Source organism: Homarus americanus, unplaced genomic scaffold (genome assembly GCF_018991925.1).
Source record: "Homarus americanus isolate GMGI-L3 unplaced genomic scaffold, GMGI_Hamer_2.0 scaffold20930, whole genome shotgun sequence".
NCBI lineage: Eukaryota > Metazoa > Arthropoda > Malacostraca > Decapoda > Nephropidae > Homarus > Homarus americanus.
The window spans coordinates 210001-230000 of NW_024748502.1; positions in this window are offsets into that span (position 1 = coordinate 210001).

A 20000-nucleotide genomic window follows, 5' to 3' on the forward strand; every position below is an offset into this window, starting at 1 on the left:
TGTACCATCGTGCACAAAAGTCGTGTCCACTACCCAACCACAGTGAGGTTTCGAATAGACTTGAGTCTGAATCTTCGAAACAGCTGGGGGAAATGCTATGGTCGGCCAACAGATGTCGCCCACTGTAGTGTGTGCGTGGGGGGGGGGGGGGGGGGCAGGATGAGAGGCAGGTTTATTTATTATTTATACCACCATAATTTCAAGTTACCTTTTCAACTATGTTTTGTCTTACAGTTGTTTCTTTATGGTTACGAATTCATGGAACAGGTGCAGTGCCCTGGGTGCTTTATGCCGCTCAGGTCACAATGATACTTTAAAGAATGGAATATATTAAGGATAAAAGTGAACTATGCAAGGATCAGGGTGAAGGGCCTTGGTCAGCTAGTTTTACTCAGCGACCACGTCACAATTTTGTTGTTATTCCGACAAAGAGATTATGGTAATACTTATTTATATTCCACCCATCCTTTGCTTAATAAATATTTGTGGTAATATGCCATATTATATAATTATATACTTATGTTAAAAAGAGTGGAGTGAAAAAGTTATCAGTATTTTAAAATAGCATTCAGACTTAATTTATGTGACTGTCCCAATTCTTCCAAGTTCTAGTGTTTAAACACCCCACCACAATATGCAAGCTTCTTATATTTTGGAGTGTGCTCAGTTACCATTAATATTGTGTGCTGAACATCATGAGCATTTCAATGATGGTAGCAATTGTAACTATATAATTATATTGTGTTATAAGACAACACATTCCACGACGTGTCATACAGATCATTGTATACCACACAATACATAATTTGTGGCTGTTAAGTTACTTTGTTATGAATTTTCATGAGATATAGTTTAAGACATCATTAAGGACATGGATTTAAGATAACACTGTAGGTGAGTTAATATATATTAATTGTATTTACAAACAATACTAAAATCCAAACAATACACCAATACACACATCTTAGTATTTGGTCCAGCCACCCATTGCATTCAGGACTTCATCAAGGCGATTAGGGATGGAGTCGACCAGCTTCAGGCACACCCCTGGTCGTCGACGTATACTCTCCCACACGTCGTAAGCTTTGGCCTCTATTGCTGCACAGGTTCGCTGCTCCCCAATATCCCAATCACGTTTCATCATGGCCCAAATATGTTCAATCGGATTAATATCACATCCTAGTGTTGGCCAGTCGATGACCTCAATTTCAGGGTGATCCTGGAGGTAGTCCTTCACTATGTTGCTGGTATGAATGGGACTGTTGTCATGAACCAGCCTGATAGTGTGGGGGGCTGGAACTGCCATAGCCCGGACTGTAGGAATTAGCACTTGCTCCAGGATGTCTACATACTGCTCACCAGTGAAACGGCCATTGATCTTGACCAGTTCACCTGGCCCATGTGCCCACATCCACCCCCAGAATGACACTGACACCCTACCACTCACTGCGCGATGTTGAATGTGTTTCTCATGGTAGCGTGTGTTGGGGGGCCGCCAGCACTGCCTTGCTTCGGCTCCCACTGACCTGAACACCGTTTCATCGGTAAATATAATGGTTCTCCAGTATTCTTCTCTATGTGGAAGGTGTTCCAATGCAAAGCCGAGTCGACACTCCTTGTGAGTAGGTGTTAGCCACCCTTTGTGAGCTGGAATATGGCAGTCGATCCCGGCATGAAGTCGGCGTCTCGTCGTCATGTGATGGCAGTTGAGGCCCAGATTTCTTGTATGCTCCACTGATGTTCGCATTGGATATGCCGTTGCAGCTGCCACGATCATGGCGTCCATCCTTGCCGACGTTACTCGTGGCCTCCCGCTTCGAGGTTTCGTCTCCACTGAGCCCTCTTCCTCCCACCGGCGGATCCACCTCCTAATCGTCTTGGTGCTCCTATTACTTCGAGAGCATTGTTCGGCACAGTTGCCCCGGCTCTCCACATCCCGATGATTTGGCCTCGCTCAGCAATCACTGCCGACGAATTTGCTCGTCCTGCAGGCATATCTGAAATGGCAGAGTAATATTATGTTGTGGTAACTGATGCAGGCTTTTATATACTAGAGTAAATTAATGGTATTAGTAACACCTAGGTTAAGTATTATTACTCTGACATAACGTTTTGGTAAATCTTTTTGGATCAACTGCCCAAGAAACCCTTCCTATTTCATGTATTCATAGTGAACTGCAAGTGGATCCTCCCCACCCCCCCACCCCCCCCAAACCTCCACCACCACCCCTGCGACTGTAGAGTGAAAATTCGCCGATAATCATCATCATCATCAAGATTTAGTTTAACCAGACCACTGACACCCATTTGAGTCTTTCCTAAGGCTGGCCAGAGGGATTAGTTAACATATATTTGTGTTTCTATAATTTAGTGTTACATTGTTTGGAGGAGATTACAGTATTTCAAAAAGGTCAAAACTGAACTTTGGGAAAATTTTTGGGTCTGCTAAAATATCTTACATTGTAGGGTTAGTAAAGCACATTGTTCGATACCGATTATAAATAGGGCATTCAATGAGAATCTATTGGACTGTTATTTGTGTTCGGCAGTTGGAGCATATAGGTGGGGCTCCATTAGGGGAAGACATTAGTTGGCCACGCGTCAATCGCGTATGCCCAATTCTTAGACGATTCAGAATAGTTTCGTGATGTCGAGAGGATTGTTTTGATGGTGACCAAGGATAAATTGATGATTTGATCATTTTTAGCTTATGACTTGTTGGTTCATTTTCCCAGGACTTTTGCCAACCGAAAAATGCTTATGTGTATAGAAGATTTTCAACTCAATATCACATATTCTTTCACCTCAACAAATATCTGCTGTCACTCATGGGACACCCTGCACTAGTATAAGGACGACATGGGCTATGCTGACAAATTAATGTGACTTACCTGTTGGTGACGACGATGGTAGGAATGAGACCTCGGCATGTTTCAGTGTTCGATATCACCCCCTTCCCCTGGTGTGGGTGGCGCCAACCTTGGTGACAACTTGTGTATTCTCCGTGACTACCAGTAATGGTAGTCACGGAGAATTAATTACTGGTGTGCCCATCAGTCGCACAGTCGTAGCCATGAACGGCAGAGATATGGTCGTTGTAGTGCTTTTATTTACCCGTTACACATCTCTCACCATGCTTAATAATATTAACTATCTTCATGACATTTTTATTGTTATCAATGATTGTGGAATTCAAGATGTTATGCTCCACCTTCACACAGCCTGTTACTAGACTAACCCCCACCTTCTCACACACTACAGTAGGCGACATCTGTTGGCCGACCATAGCATTTCCCCCAGTTGTTTCGTAACTTCAGACTCAAGGCTATTCGAAACCTCACTGTGGCTGGGTAGTGGACACGACTTTTGTGCACGATAGTACATCTGATCCGATGTTGAATATCTTCATGGATGTCCGAGGTGGTAGATAGGTGGGAGCCAAGATAGTGTAAGTGGGTAACATTAGAGAGGGTAGTACAGTTAAGCTAGATGGATGGTGGAGGTATGGCTGAACCAGGGGGAGGCTGAAATAGAATATGAGTCTTATGTACATTCACCTCAAGGCAGAAGTGTACATACGCATCTGCGTAGGTGTTCAGGATTTCCTGTAGGACGCGTTCAGTGTGAACGACAAGTGTGAGGTCATCTGCATACTAAATTTGAGTATTGGCAGCTGCAGACACCTTTGTTCCTGCCTGGAGTCGTCTTATGTTGAAAATACAATTCATCCGGTACTGGATATCCACCCTGCTGGCTTAATTGGCACTGGCACGAGTAAGAAGGCAGCCAAGAAAATGTAAAAGAGAGTTGGTGCCAGTACACATCCCTGTTTTATCCCCATTTGGATGGGTAATAACTCAGACTGGGTGACATTGTGCAGGACTCTGCCGTTCATGCCATCTTAGAGTTGCCTCACAATGGCGCCAAATTTTGGTGGGCAGCCAAACCAGGTGAGGGTCCCCAAGAGTGCTTCCCTGTTGACTGAGTCGAAGGCCTTGGTAAGGTTTATGAAGGCAATGCACGGGTCACGTCGCTGTTCTCTGCACTTTTCCTGTATATGGCGGGCAGTAAAGATCATATCAGTGGTGTCACGTGATGGTCTAAAGCCCTGAGGCTTTGTTATTTTTCATCCGTTTGACGGCAATAGCTACCTCATCCAGGGATGAAAGATAGTTAAGGTGGGTTAGCTCTGGATGCTGAAAGACCTTTTTTTTTTTTTACGGGGATTAGCCCACCCGGGCACAGGTCATTGACCCACATCAGGGCCTGGGAGCGAATCTATAATAATAATAATAATAATAATAATAATAATAATAATAATAATAATAATAATAACAATAAATTCAAAAACAAAAATATAAATCAAGAGTGAGAAACGATATACATTATGTATGTTGTGTTGAGAAATGAAGAGAAACAATTGAGACCCTGCAATTGTATGTAAATGAGGCAGAAAGTCAGATTAGCAACCTGGGACTTGGTCACAATTTTTGTGATGGCATATGGCAGCAGGGTCTACCATTATCAACACATTATTCTTCTAATATCTTCCCAGGAGGTAGTACCTCCCTGTTTGATACCTGCCTACATCGGTATTTCGGTTGAGCAGCGAATAGTAGTGCTCTTTCCAGCACTGAAGGAGACCTTCGTCTTTAATTAGGGAGTTACCATAGGATGAGCGGAGGGGGGCTGCACCACCAGTGATTGGCCCATAAAATGTTTTATTGGAAATAAAAAAGATTGCACATCTAATGCTGATCTGCAATTTTTGTGTTCATGTGCAGCATTTTTAAACCAGTCACTCCTTAGATTGATAAGTTCGCGCTGAGCCACGGCTTTCTTCTTACGAAAGTATCAGCTTTAGTCCGAGACTGAGGGTTGTTCTGCCATTCATTTAAAGCAGCACGTTTATCATGGTCGAGTAGATTGATTTCCGGGTCATTTTCATCAAACCGGTCCTGGTGTATTATTTCAATCTGAACCTAGGGTCTCTCTGTAGGTGTTTCTCATGACAATGTCGAGAATATCCCATTCGGCACTGGGACTTGGGTTGTTTGTTGTCGAGCTGTTTATCAGCCCATGTTCGAGCTGCTCTCTGAAAGCATGTGGTACCGCTGTATCCTCCAGACGCTTAATGTTAAAACCTCTTCTGAAGTCTTGCTGCCTTCACCGTTTTGGAGCGATGTTAAGTAGGAGCTTCGCTCTGACGAGCCGATGGTCAGTGTTGCAGTAGTCTGAGCCACGCATGGTTCCTGTGATAAGGTGATGAGATTGCCAATGTTTGGATTGTGGGTGTTGCCCGAACCCTCGAACTTGTCGGTCTGCCTAAAGAAGGTATTGGAGTTAGTGACGTTTTGTGCAGAATACTTGCTGAGGAGGAGTAGGCCGTTGGAATTATACTTGCCTAGTTCATTTCTCCCTATGGTTCCCTGCCAAATGTCAGCATCTCTGCCAACTCTGGCATTGAATTCACCAAGGAGCAAATCCTTCTCTTCTCTGGTGATAGAGGTTAACTCTCTGTCGAGGTTGGTGTAAAAGGCCTCCTTGATGTCATCCTCTGCATCCAGTGTTGGAGTATATGCACTGATGAAGAAAGTATGACGTTAGTAGTTCTGTGGGAATCTGAGCATCATGAGGTGCTCATTGATCCCAACAGGCATTTTAGTTAGCCTACATAGGATGCTAACTTCGTAAATGCGGTTTCTCTGTGCAGAAGGCTTACTCTTCCAGAAACAGGTATAACCAGACTCCCGTTCTGTGAGTCGATCCTCGTGTGGGAGCCGGGACTCACTAATGGTTGCTATGTCGATGTTATACCTAGCAAGCTCTTTTGGAACAAGAGCGGGTCTTCTTTCAGGACGCTCATTTGTGACAGTACCATAAAAGGGCCCTGACATTCCATACAGCGACCATAAAAGGTTTTATAGTATGTTTTTGTTTTGATCTGTAATCATGATTGTGTTTTCGACCTCATAAGGATGACCGTAATGGGTGTGGTTGCCCAGCCAGGTTGGTACTTTAGGTAGGCTTTGTTTAGGACACCTTTTCTAGCCCCCTCCTCAAATGGGGTGAGCAGAGTGGCTCCTCGAAAGGGCTGCCCAGTCGTACAGACAGGAGCGGATTGCACTGCTGCCTAGATCCTAGTGCATAAACGACCATCTTATCTGTGCCGCCCATGTGCAGAGTTGTGACTAGAGAGCCCCAGCAGTCATCTCTGCCTGTCTCCGTCGCCACTCGTCCGTCGCCATAGGACTTTTGGTGACTTGATTTATGTGGTGAGACAGGAACGTAGGCTGCAACAACACATCTTGGCTCTTCCTTTGCCTGATCCAGTCGATCAAGTGTTGCAACGACTGTGGAGAGGGATAGTTGCAATGGACTGCCGATAGCCCAGTTTGTTGGTTTTCCCTTAGTAACCTGTCCATCAAGCATTGCCTTTGTCTGCCGGTGAAGTCGTTGGATTCCCATGGTGGTCACCTCTTTCTCCTTTACCACCGTTGGGGTCTTGTTGGAGTTCTCTAAGCATATCTGCCTGATGCGGGGCTCCACAGAAGATTTTTCATTTGGTGTTTACTCCCATAGCACTATACTCCCTCTGGGGCCCACTGCTACTCCGAGATCCCGTGTTGATATAGCCTGGGCCCGTGAGGCACCTAGTTATCGTGTGTTTCCACGGGCCCGAATGGCGCGAATTTATGAAGGTGTAGAAGCTGTCGCTAACACAAGAACCACACTCTAAATTAACGAGTTGCATGACCCAGTGTCAAGGAATAGCCCAAGCAGACCGGACAATTCGCCAACTGCACTGGCTAACCATTACCCCGGAATACGATGCGAAAATCGATAAACATCCAGGTCCCCAATTACTGCTAGGTAGACAGGCAAATGACGTAAAGTAACTTGCCCATAGTTTCACCCTGCCCGGGAATCGAACCCGGGTCCGTTCGCTTGCGTTGGCGAGCATACTGAACATTACACCGCTTTACACACACACACACACACACACACACACACACACACACACACACATAAGAACAAAGGAATGGAGGAAACTGCAGCGGGCCTATTGGCCCATACTGGACAGTCCCATTTACACCCAACCCCTATTGCTCATATATCCATCCAACCTATGTTTGAAGCTATCCATCGCATTCGAGTCAATAATTATGTTTGGTAACTTGTTCCAGTCATCCACTACTCTATTTCCAAACCAATGTTTACCTATTTTGAGCCTAAATCTAAATTTGTCTAATTTAAACCCATTGTTACGAGTTCGTTCCTGGTTGGATAGTTTGAGTACCTTTGTTATGGCCCCTTTGTTTAGCCCTGACTTCCATTTATACACCTCTATCATATCGCCTCTCGCTCTGCGTCTTTCGAGGGAGTGCAAATTAAGAAGCTTTAACCTGTCTCTGTAATCGAGGTTCCTAATTCCCGGGATTTTCTGTCCTATAACCACGCATTAATCCATTTTAAATATCTCCTCCAATGCCATGAACCTCCACTATTTTTATTAGTCTTTCATTGGGGACGCTGTCGAGGGCTTTACTAAAGTCAAGATATACCATAGCATAGTCATGCCCATCGTCCACTGATTCGAAAACAGCTGGAAAGAATGTTAATAGATTAGTTAGACATGAACGCTCGCTTGTGAAGCCATGTTGGGAATCATTGATCAACTTGTGCGACTGCAAGTGATTTAGAATAGAGTTTGAAATTATTGCTTCAAATAATTTGCCTGCAATTCATATTAAGCTGATTGGACGGTAGTTAAGGATGGTGATCTATCTCCCTTCTTGAAAATCGGTATTAAATTCGCTATCCTTCAGGATTCTGGTACTAAACCCATTTTTAAGGACATGTTACACAACTTTGCTAAGGGCACACTAAGCTCTTCCTTACATTCCATTAATACTCTGGCAAATATCTCATCGGGACCTGGCGACTTATTAGGCTTTAACTTGTCTATTCACTTACTAACGGTGCCTCGGGTATCATGTTCAAATTTTCGGTGGTGAAAACTGTTGAAAAATATTTATTCAGATTATTGCTCATTTCTCCATCGTTATCAGTTAGCTCGCCGGTATCTGACTGTATTGGTCCAATCGTTTCTCGTGTTTTAGTTTGATACATTTGATAGAAAACCTTGGGGTTTGACTTCGTCCCCCTTGCTACCTTCAGTTCATTATTCCTCTTTGCTTTTCTTATCTCGGTCTTAACCCTACTGGCCAATACCTTATAATAATCTCGGAGGTAAACTTCACCACGATATATTCTTTTACCTATAGCCTTCCTTTGTCCAATAATCTATAAATAATTGTGTATCCATTTAGGGTCATTTTTGTCTGATCTCAGTTTTTTGTATGGTATGTTCTGCCCTTGTACCTTAAATAACTCATTATTTAAATTGTTGTGGAACTCGCCAACCTCAGATCTCGTGATCAGGTCATCCTCAACCGTCATATTTTGTGAGGATATCGTTGTCAGGTCTCCAGGTAAAGTGAGGTCGCCCTCTGTAGGTACCTTATGTGAGGTCAGGTAATCCATCCCCAAACGTGATACCCCTTCTCTCAGCTGCCTTTTCAACCTATCAAAGATTTCCCTTCAGAAATCTGGGATTTTAGTGGAATTTTCCTTTCGTCTGCCATTAAATTCTAATTGAAATCTTATTTCGTTGTGATTGCTGTTGGCAATTTCGTTCCCTACCTCGACATTACGAATGAGGTTTTCTCTGTTTGACAGAACTAATTCGAGTATATTATTACCCAGGGTGGGTTCGGTTATATGTTGACTTAGGTAAACGGTCCTGAACTGTTTCAAGAAAATCCTCAGATTCTGAGTTACCTGTAAAGTCGATCCAATCTATTTGGCTAAAGTTAAAGTCGCCGACTATACAGGCTTTGCTATGTCTGGTAGTCCTGCGCATTTCATCCCAAATATTCATTATCAAGATTACTCCTGCGATTATCTAATTGTTTCAGTATTCAGTTTAGCTTTTATTTCCTTATTTATTTCACACTTCAGATTATCCCTAACATAGATTGCTACTCCGCCTCCTTTCCTAATCTGCCTATCGGTATGGAATAATTTGTAACCTGCAATTTGGTATTGGACAGGTAACTCTCGTGAGTCTAAGTTTATCCATGTTTCAGTGAATGCTATTATATCGATTTTTTCGGTACATACTAACGCCCTGATTTCATCCATTTTGTTTCTCATACTTCTATTGTTTGCGTAGTAGACATTTAAGTTAGTCTTGTTTTATGTCCTCTCTCTGACGCATTTAGGTTTTAACTCCCTGTGTAATTTAGTTTTGTCTTCATTCCTAGCACTATTTCCATGCAACCTTTCGCTCAGTTTTTCCGCTCCCACTGCAGTCTTCTCCACCTCTGTACCCATAGGTTCCCCTAGCAGTTTGAAGACTTCGACATCATTTGAACTGCCCTCTCGAGAGAGCCAGCCAGGGTTGCCGCCCCATCCCCAGACAGGTCCTTTCTGCCATAAAATTTGTCCCAGTTGTCAATGAATGGGACTGATATTTACTTGCAATATCCGTCAAGACGGCCGTTGACACCAACTGCTCTTGACAACCATTCATTGCGAACTCTGCTTCTAGGCAGGACGCCACATATGATAGGGATCCCTCCCTTCAACCTAATACGTTCTGTAGCTGTCTTGAACTTATCAAGAAGCTCCTCACTCCTACACCGGCCAATATCATTGCCTCCTGCACTGAGGCAGATAATGGGTTTGTTCCCATCACCAGACAAGATATTGTCCATCCTGTCAACTATATCTCCCACCCCAGCTTCTGGTTACCACACCCTTATCCTATCTTTATTTCTACCACAAAAAGCTCTACCCAGGTACCATACCTGGGAATCGCCAACAATTAAGGTTTTCTTACCTTCCTTGTCAGCCCTGTCCCTGACTATGCTAACGTCCAATTCGTCTATCAAAGGACTAAAAGAGTTTTTACACTTAGCTGCTGTCGTTTCCTTGGTGTATTTTCTCACTACCATTTTGGTCGTTCGTCTCCTCACAACCTTCTATTCGCTTGAGTTTTCGTCAGACACGGGCTTTCCTTGCCTCGTGTCTACTTCCTCCATCCTCGCTATCACTTCCTTTAATTTAAAGTTTTCTTCTTTGATCTTTACTAACTCGGCCAGTAGCTCGGCCCTCAGAAGGGCACAGCCCTGTTCACAAGTAGCACTAGCCATTACCGACAATTTATCTCCGGGAGCTAAGTCTGCCGTGAGGTCAGAACACACACACACACACACACACACACACACACACACACACTACTACTACTACTACTAATACTACTGCTACTACCACTTTGCTGTCACTCGGAATCGAGTATGACGATCATCCAGGTATGATACAATGATATCAGTTATTAAGGATGTTACCTGTGTTGGTGAGCAGGGTCGTCCACAAATGTTGCACGTGTAGGGGGCTACATTTGGTGAGGTAGGGGTGGTGGCAGCGTCTTTTCGGCACTGGCGATTGTCTGCCTCGGTATGCAGTTGGGCTATCTCTAAATTATTGATATCTTCCTGTGTGGTGCTCCTCCACGCGTTACCGTGTGGAGTGCGCGTCTCCCAGGTGAGGGGGTCGATTAGGCACTTTTTCATGTTTATCTTAAGACTATCCTTATACCTTTTCCATTGCTCGCCAGCGTTACGTTGACTATTCGTTAGGTGACTGAAATATCTCCTTTGGCAGTCCAACATAGCCAGTCGAACATAGATGTTCATAGATAATGGGAGCCTCAATAGTCCTACAGTTGGTGTCAGCGAGAATACTGGCAAAGGTTCTCTTGTCTTCCCAGGGAACTCGGAGGATAGAACGTAGACTACGTTGGTGAAATTTTTCAAGTGCCTTGAGGTGCCTCTTGTATGTGACCCATGCTTAGCTGCCATATGCAGTGGATTTGACATCCTGTGTACCGCCGGCAAGGCAGTGGGCTCGTAAAACATGTCTTGCCCGGTGTGTCCACCGTTTCTCTGTGGCTGTCGGACACACTAGAATAACACGTTATAGTACATCCTTCTTTACTCACACGCCAAACTGTGGAATGCTCTGCCTTCTTCTGTGTTTCCATACTTATATAGTCTGTCTCAATTTAAAAAGCTGGTTTTCCGGCATCTTCGTAGTGTACATTAACACAGTACAGTAGAACCTTTTTCTTCTCTATTTTTAATTTCCGTCTGTTTTTATTTTTTCGCCCCTAGGTCCCGTTGTGGGTCGTTCAACCTGTGCCCGGGTGGACTATTTCCCGTAAAAAAAAGAAAAATAAATAAATAAATAAATAAATAAATAAATAAATAAATAAATAAATAAATAAATAAATAAATATATATATATATATATATATATATATATATATATATATATATATATATATATATATATATATATATATATATATATATATATATATATATATATATATATATATATATATATATATATAGCTCTTGCTATCGGTGTCACCCAGGTTACGCAACTCATCCTTGGTGGTGTTGGTATAGTCGTTCAGGAGCTTAAACTTCTTTGCAGAGAATGCAGCTTTCACATTGCAGTTTAATTCTTGGTCCAAGGGCTGGATTAATGACGTAGTGTTGGGAGGAAGGAAGACCACTTTTACGTTGGGGTGACGATCCAACAGCAGGGAAGAGTGTCCTGGTGCGTTGTCAAGCAGAAACAAAATCTTGAATGGAACATTCTGTTACTCACAGAATTTCTTCACGTCGGGAACGAAACAGTCATCAAACCAGGAGAGGGACAGAGTAGAGAACATCCACGCCTTACGTGCGGTCAGCCAGTGGACATTTAGCTTAGTCATGTCCATGTTCTTGTAGGCGTGTGGCTTGCGGGCTGTGTGGATCACCGATAACTTGAGTTTACAGGAACCGGAGGCATTGGTGGCAAAGAGGACGGTTATGCGCTCCTTCTGCAACTTCCGGCCCCGACACTTGCTGGCAGACTTGACAACGAAGGTCTTGGAGGGTAACTTTTTCCAAAAGAGGCCGGATTCGTCCATGTTGAACACCTGGTCGTCGGTGTACTCTCCTTCCTCCATAATCTCACGTAAGAACGGAGGAAAATCCCTAGCCGCAACACGGTCAGCACTAGCTTCTTCACCACAAATGTTAATGTTGTTGATCTTGTTTCTCTTCTTAAACCTGTGCAACCACCCAGAGGAAGCATTGAAGGGTTTGGGCTCTGCATTTCCCATCTTACGTGACACTGCTGCGTACAGTTCACGTGCGTACTCCTGAACTGAGCGCGTGTCGACCGCCATGTTCCGTCTTGCCTGACGAATCAAGTAGCTCACAAGTAACTTCTCCGTCTTGAGAAGTACTTTGTTGTGGCAATACTTGATCATTGAAGCACCTGCAGACTTTGTGATGTTCATGTGTTCTTTTATCTTGGCTGCATCCTTCTTTATCGTCCGGATCGTAGATTCGTTCACACCATGCTGGCGCGCCAAATCAACCTGTTTTGTTCTTTTCTCCAACTCTTGGGTGATCTTGTATTTCACCTCGTAGCTTAGGGCACGTCGTATCTTCTTTGGCTTAGGGCGACTGGGTCTAGATAATGCAAGGTTTTTCTGTGGCGGTGGTAGTTCGGTGGCAGCCATTCTTATGGAACAATAAATACCGATATACACGGTGTAGCAGGGAGGGGTGTAACTGACGCGGGTAGGTCAAGGGGCTTCAGCGCTCCGGCGGCAGGGCACGTCATATTACATTAAACCAATCACAGCTAGCAGGTAGGGAGGTAAGGATGCGTGGCCCAATCACAGTCCGATACGTCATATGACGTCACCGATAACGCAACAAAGACATACACTGCGCAACCTACTCGCACCGCTTACCCAACATGGCAGGATGGCGGGAGAGAAGGCGGGAGGTTTGAATCCAAAAATGGTGCTGCGCGAGATGACCGCCAGCCGCTCTCAGCGTATATGAGTAGATGCACCGCGTAAAGTGAACATTCCCGTTCTGGCGGGGTACCGCGTAAATGTAGAAACGAGTAAAACTGAAACGCGTAAAGCGGGGTATTAGTGTATAACATCATCCATCATCACTACATATAACATCATTCATCATCACTACATATAACACCATCCATCATCACTACATATAACACCATCCATCATCACTACATATAACATCACCCATCATCACTACATATAACAACATCCATCATCACTACATATAACATCATCATCCATCATCACTACACATAACACCATCCATCATCACTACAGATCGGTAAAGTTGTTTCCGAGATTCTCGTGCGGACACACAAACAGACAGACATACTTCTTTGTTTTATATATATATATATATATATATATATATATATATATATATATATATATATATATATATATATATATATATATATATATCACTAGAGGAATCCTACAGCCTCCGGGCGGCCAGGTCACGGTAGATGCCACCTCTGGAGGATCCACATTGTCTCACTGTAATGCAGCATTAGGTAGAACACATTTTGGTTTGCTATTAGGAGCAAGTATGTACAGATTTTTGCAGTTCCCACTCTGGAGCATCCAACATAGAACTGTCCATGAGAGAAGCAAGGAAACACTAGGTTTTGGCCAACCATCTTTAGGGACTGTCCTGGCTGTTGTAGATGGTCATGGCAGCTCACTTTAACCGGGAACTGAAGTCGCTTGAACTCAAAATGGCAGTAATAGTGGTGATGAGAGGTATCCTGGTATAAAAACGTCCTCTCCTTTTGTTTTCCTGTCAGTGTATTGTAGCTTCCAGCACATGTGGATCATGCCTTCACCACCAGTCTTGTGCCACAGTAGAGGATTGGTGGTTCAAGATTTCTTTTATGAGCATTATAGGAGTTCCAATCTTGGAGTGAGGTGGTGAGGAGGCATTCCAGTGGGCTCCAAATAATTAAGGAATCCTCAGGGTACTGGACTGCTTTGGTCCTGGTCGATTACTGTATCAACAGATTTGAATGAGGTCTCACTGCCTGGAAGCTGTCTGAGAGAGTCATGTTGATTTCAGCCACTGTTTCATTCTTTTTGCGCCAGAATTGTGAGTTCACGCACCTACTTGTAATCCCTAGGTGGTGGATATCGTTTGGGTAGACCATGTTAGTGAGCTCAGTTGGAGGACTTTACTACATTTCCACATCCTGAGGAATGATTAGTTGTCCTTCTGAATCAACAGGGAAAGTTCCATTCCCAATCTGTAGTAGATTTTGCAAACCGTCCAGCATCCTGATCTCCTTGTGGTAGATGTACTCTCATGTTTGTGGATAGGTGGAGTGTCTGAACACTTCTCCAAAGGTATGATGCCTTTGAGGCACGTATTTAGTTCATCAGTTGAGTGCTTCGAGGAATGACAGGTAGGATCTGGCGAAAGTCTCCAGCACGACTATTATTGTAATGCCACCCATGAGCTGGTCATTTTCGTATAACTTTGGTAAGGTCCTGTCCAATGCTTGAAACGCTAACTTGTGAGACATAGTGCATTCATCCCAGACTATGAGGCCGTATTTTTCTAAGAGTTTGCCTTTGCCGATCCTTTTAGATGTTGCAGCACACTGATTCTCAACAGAGCGAGGTTGAGAGCCAGTTGTAATTGAGTGTGCAGTACGTCCTCCTTCTAGTAGTGTTGCAGCAATGCCTGAGGATGCCACAGCAAGAGCAATTTTCCCTGATGACGTACCTATGGCCAACAGAAGGTTGATCAAGAATGCCTTTTCCTGTCCCTCCAGGTATCAAGAAAGATCATAATTCTCTGTTCTGCTTAGTATCGCTTGCAAGATCTATTCATAAGCATTTGCTTGATCAGGCAGCAGGTGGGGGCTCATTTTCTTCAACAAAATTCACCAGAATTTCAACTGAGTAGTCTGGTTCTCTGAGCAACTCCCTGTTTGCAGCTACTGGTTCTTCTCGGTTTGGGAAGGCAATCCAAAATCAGTCAGGTTTTTTTCTCCTGCATAGCTCCATCAAATTGTCTTCCCAGCATGATCAGAGCCCTGTGGAAAAATGTCATCCATGAACTCAATCTCTGACCAGGATGTGTTCTACTTGCTTGATAAGCAGATCCTCTGAAAGACTTTTCTGGCTTGGGTGGAAGGTCCACATGTAGCAATCATGAAGGCAAACAGGTTCCCCTCATTCTCATTGGTGATTGAGTAGTTGCTGTCTTCTTCTAATGTGTCATTCCAGTGACCATCATCTTCCAGTAGGCCAAGGAGATTGCACGCTTCCCCTGATAGATATTCTGCAGACTTGTCTCATTCACTGTCTTGAGTGCTATATATGATGTTAAATAATGGATGTAGTGCAAAAGTAGTCTCAAACAATAGCATTCAAAGTTGTTGTGAACTGTGTAGACACGTCCCAAAGCATTGCCTGACTTTATCCCTGGATATCCTTCAAATGGATCCTTGAGCTCTTTCTTGGAACTTTTTCATTGAAGCTTCCGCTATATGTAGAACTTGGGTACGCTTCATCACAGGAGTGATTTGAGCAAACTCATCTTCCTGTGAAAGCTTAAAGAATCAGTGAGAGTCGTATCAGCAGGATTTGCCATTTGGATTTTGGAGGGACTCTTCTAGCGGTATACCTTTTGTCCATTTTCCAGGTGAACAGCCAGATGAACCATTGTTGACATCGTTCGTGTATGGGAATACTAAAAATTCTCCATAGGGCTCTTCATTGCTGCACATATAACGGCCTTGGTTGAACTGTGTTACCCTCATCCTGATTTCCATCCTTTCCAATGCAAAGATCGCTTCTGGTCAGTATTTCCTTTGCTGGCGTAATGGTTCACCGTTATTTCACTGTATGTTCCAGGTCGCAACACTGCCGTAAAGCTTCCATCGCCTGGCACTCTTCTTCCGGTGTACCTTCTCGTGATACCCATCTTCTCCACTTGAGTATCCTTTATCAGATCTTTTGGGAAGTTTTTGCTGCAACGTCCATCTTTCATGCAGGAGAGTGTTCCGCTGAATGGTCCGTTACGGCCCATGAATCATTTGCTTCTTGATGATCTCATAGAGAACTGGATCTTCTCTGACTGTAAAACTCATCAAAAGTGTGTCAATCATGTTCGGTCGAAGGCTTCATTTCAAACTAGATCACATATGGGCATGTGGTAGACCTGTTTCTAAGCACTCAATGAAGTACATATGTGGAACCGTGCAGGGCCAAAGATTGATGCTTTTGCAAGTAGTCCATGAGGCTTGACTCACTTCTTGACGAAATACTCTTGCTAGTAATATCATGCCGATCTTGTCCTTCTGGCCTTCCATTAGAGCTTCTGTTATGTCAGTCCATGCTGCTAGTTGTATGTAAAAGTAATGAAGAGATCTCTCAACTCCATACCCACCCATCATCACTACATATAACACCACCCATCATCACTACATATAACATCATCCATCATCACCATATAACACCATCCATCATCACTACATATAACACCATCCATCATCACTACATATAACATCATCCATCCTCTACATATAACACCATCCACCATCATCACTACATATAACACCATCATCATCACCATATAACACCATCCATCATCACTACATATAACATCATCCATCCTCACTACATATAACACCATCCACCATCATCACTACATATAACACCACCATCATCACTACATATAACACCACCCATCATCACTACATATAACATCATCCATCATCACATATAACACCATCCATCATCACTACATATAACACCATCCATCATCACTACATATAACATCATCCATCCTCCTACATATAACACCATCCACCATCATCACTACATATAACACCATCCATCATCACTATAACACCATCCATCATCACTACATATAACACATCCACCATCATCACTGCATATAACACCATCCATCATTCTCGTGCGGACACACACACAAACAAACAAACACACAGGCATACTCTTTGTTTTACATATATATATATATATATATATATATATATATATATATATATATATATATATATATATATATATATATATATATATATATATATATCTTGATAAATCACACGAATGGAAACAACGGAATTGTGACCTTAATCTTCATTCAAGACATCTTCAGAGGCAACTGGATTACATGGACAGAGGCTTAAATATACAGGGTGACCTAAAACATGAGGTCAGGTCATAATGATGACATCCACTAATCCCCACCAACACAACCGTAGAGGAGCTTAAGAGAAGGGGTGACGTGACTAGACAGGTCAGGTCAGAAAAAGGACCCACAAAATAACTGTCATACATCAAGATCAAAGGTTTTCAAAGCATTTTTAACCTTGGGCCACTGACAAATAAATTTATGTAACATATTATCAGTTTGAACTGACCATCACTAAGGTTTATTGATTTTAATTCCTTAATCAAACTAGCTTCAACCAGAAGTCTTTCTGTGACACAAGATGATTTGAATACTTCTAAGCTTTTTTTCCCAAGCAATGGGGTCATTATTATTTCTAACATGAACGAACAAGGCGCTGCTTTCAGATGCAGTTCTGATATTATACTTATGTTGTTTGATTCTGAGCTGCAGTGTTTTTCCTGTCTGACCTACATAATTACAATTACATTTGCTACATGGAATACAATAAACACTTCCATTTACATTCAAACTTGGGCTATTCTTATTAACATATTGGTAATGGTTGAGTCATACTTGAAAACAACATTAATATTTAGAAGCTTGAGGACCGAACTAACGGGACAAATTCATCACGATAAGGCAGAGTCAAAATATTCTTAAGTGTAGGAACTTGTCTGGTTAGAGAGGAATGAAGAAAGGATTTTTAGCCCTTTTAAAGCAACGATCAACAAACACAGAAGGGTACCCAAGTTTCTGTGCAATAGAACGAATGTTTAAATTCAGAGTCACAAATACGCAGACATCTTAGGAACATAGCAGAAAAAACTGACATTTGGTAGACTCAAGGTGATTGGATAAAAGTGAATGAAACTGTCTACCTGTGTGGGCTTTCTATATACCTTAAATTTATAGTTTTGGCCATTTCTCATGATAAGCATATGAAGAAATGGAAAGGATTCATTTATTTCTCTTTCAATTTTGAATGTGATACTAGGGACAATATTATTAAGCTTGTCTAAAATTCCAATGGGTCACTGTTTTTAGGCCAAAGACAAAGAACATCATCTACATATCTATACCATGGAGGAATAAAGTCCACTATATTGGGTAGTAATCTAGACTCAAAATCAATAAACCTTAGTGATGGTCAGTTCAAAACTGATAATATGTTACATAAATTTTTGTCAGTACCCAAGGTTAAAATAGCTGAAACTTTTTGATCTTGATGTATGACAGTTATTTTGTGGGTCCTTTTTCTGACCTGACCTGTCTAGTCACGTCACCACCCTTCTCTTAAGCTCCTCTACGGTTGTGTTGGTGTGGGGATTAGTGGATGTCATCATTATGACCTGACCTCATGTTTTAGGTCACCCTGTATATTTAAGCCTCTCTGTCCATGTAATCCAGTTGCCTCTGAAGATGTCTTGAATGAAGACGAAAGCTAAGGTACTCCGTTGTTTCCATTTTCCCGTGTGATTTTATCAAGATTTATCTTATCCACGTTTTCATTGTGGTTATGAAATATATATATATATATATATATATATATATATATATATATATATATATATATATATATATATATATATATATATATATATATATATATATATATATATATATATATATATATATATATATATATATATATATATATATATATATAGCAGATAGAGGGGAGGACCACTAGATGTGTGACTTTGTAGATAATTTCGGCTCCTACATCACCGAGCACGGGTACGGGAGTCTGCCAAAGGCTTGAGATGCACATCTGATCCCGATGTTGAGTGTCTTCATTGATGTCACTTGGTGGTGACAGGTGGGGCAGATACTGAAAGTGTGTAACTTTAGCCAGCAGGTGGACATCCGGTACCAGATATGAAGGGACTTTTCAACATAAGACGCCTCAGTCTTGATATAAGGATTGTCGGGCACTTCCAATGCTGAACTTCAGTATGCAGGCGACCTCACCCTCGTCGCTCACACTGAACGCGACTTACAGGAAATCCTGAACAGTTGCGCAGATGCGTAGGTGCACACTGACTCTTTTTCAGCCTGCCCTTGTTCAACTTCATACCTTCAACATCTATCAGCCTAATGGTACTAGGAGATTGGTGTGGATTAATGAACCAGGAACTAAGTGAAATCTAAGTGTGCATACACATCTCTTCAATATGGGCGACGAGGGTGAGGTCGTCTGACAGATCTGACTAAGAAGTGACGGTCAAACAAGGTGACCTGGGGACCCCACCAAGAGAAAACATTTAAGACAATACAGCACAAGAAGACACAAAACCCCATCCTGCTGTACCGGACCCGTCACGACCGTTGGTGGTGCGGACCGACGCCTCGGATGCTGAAGTGGGAGCGGTTTTGCTGCAGGAGTGGGAAGATGGTATGTTTCCTGTCGCCTAAGCTAGTAAGAAGTTGTCGCTTGGAGAGGTGAACTATTCCGTGATTGAATGTGAATGCCTGGCCATTGTATTTGTTGTCAAGAAGTTCAAAAAATATTTGTATGGGCAAGAATTTGGGTTGGAGGCCGATCATAGACCACTGATAGATATTGATAAATGTAAATTGGAAAGTGGAAGAATGATGTGATGGGCGCTTTGTGTGTAGAATTTTAAGATGAAGATAGAGTATAAAAAGGTTTGAAAATGCTTAGGAATTAGATTATTTTACCAGATTGAAGTAATATTTTAGGAAAATTCATCCTATTATTTGGAAAATAGACTATTTGTACAGAGGTTTGTTTGGGCCGCTTGTTTGGCACCAACTCCAACAGATGGAGATATGGTAGGCAGGTGGCGAGGGTGCCCTGACAGTCCAGATTACGAATGCTACACA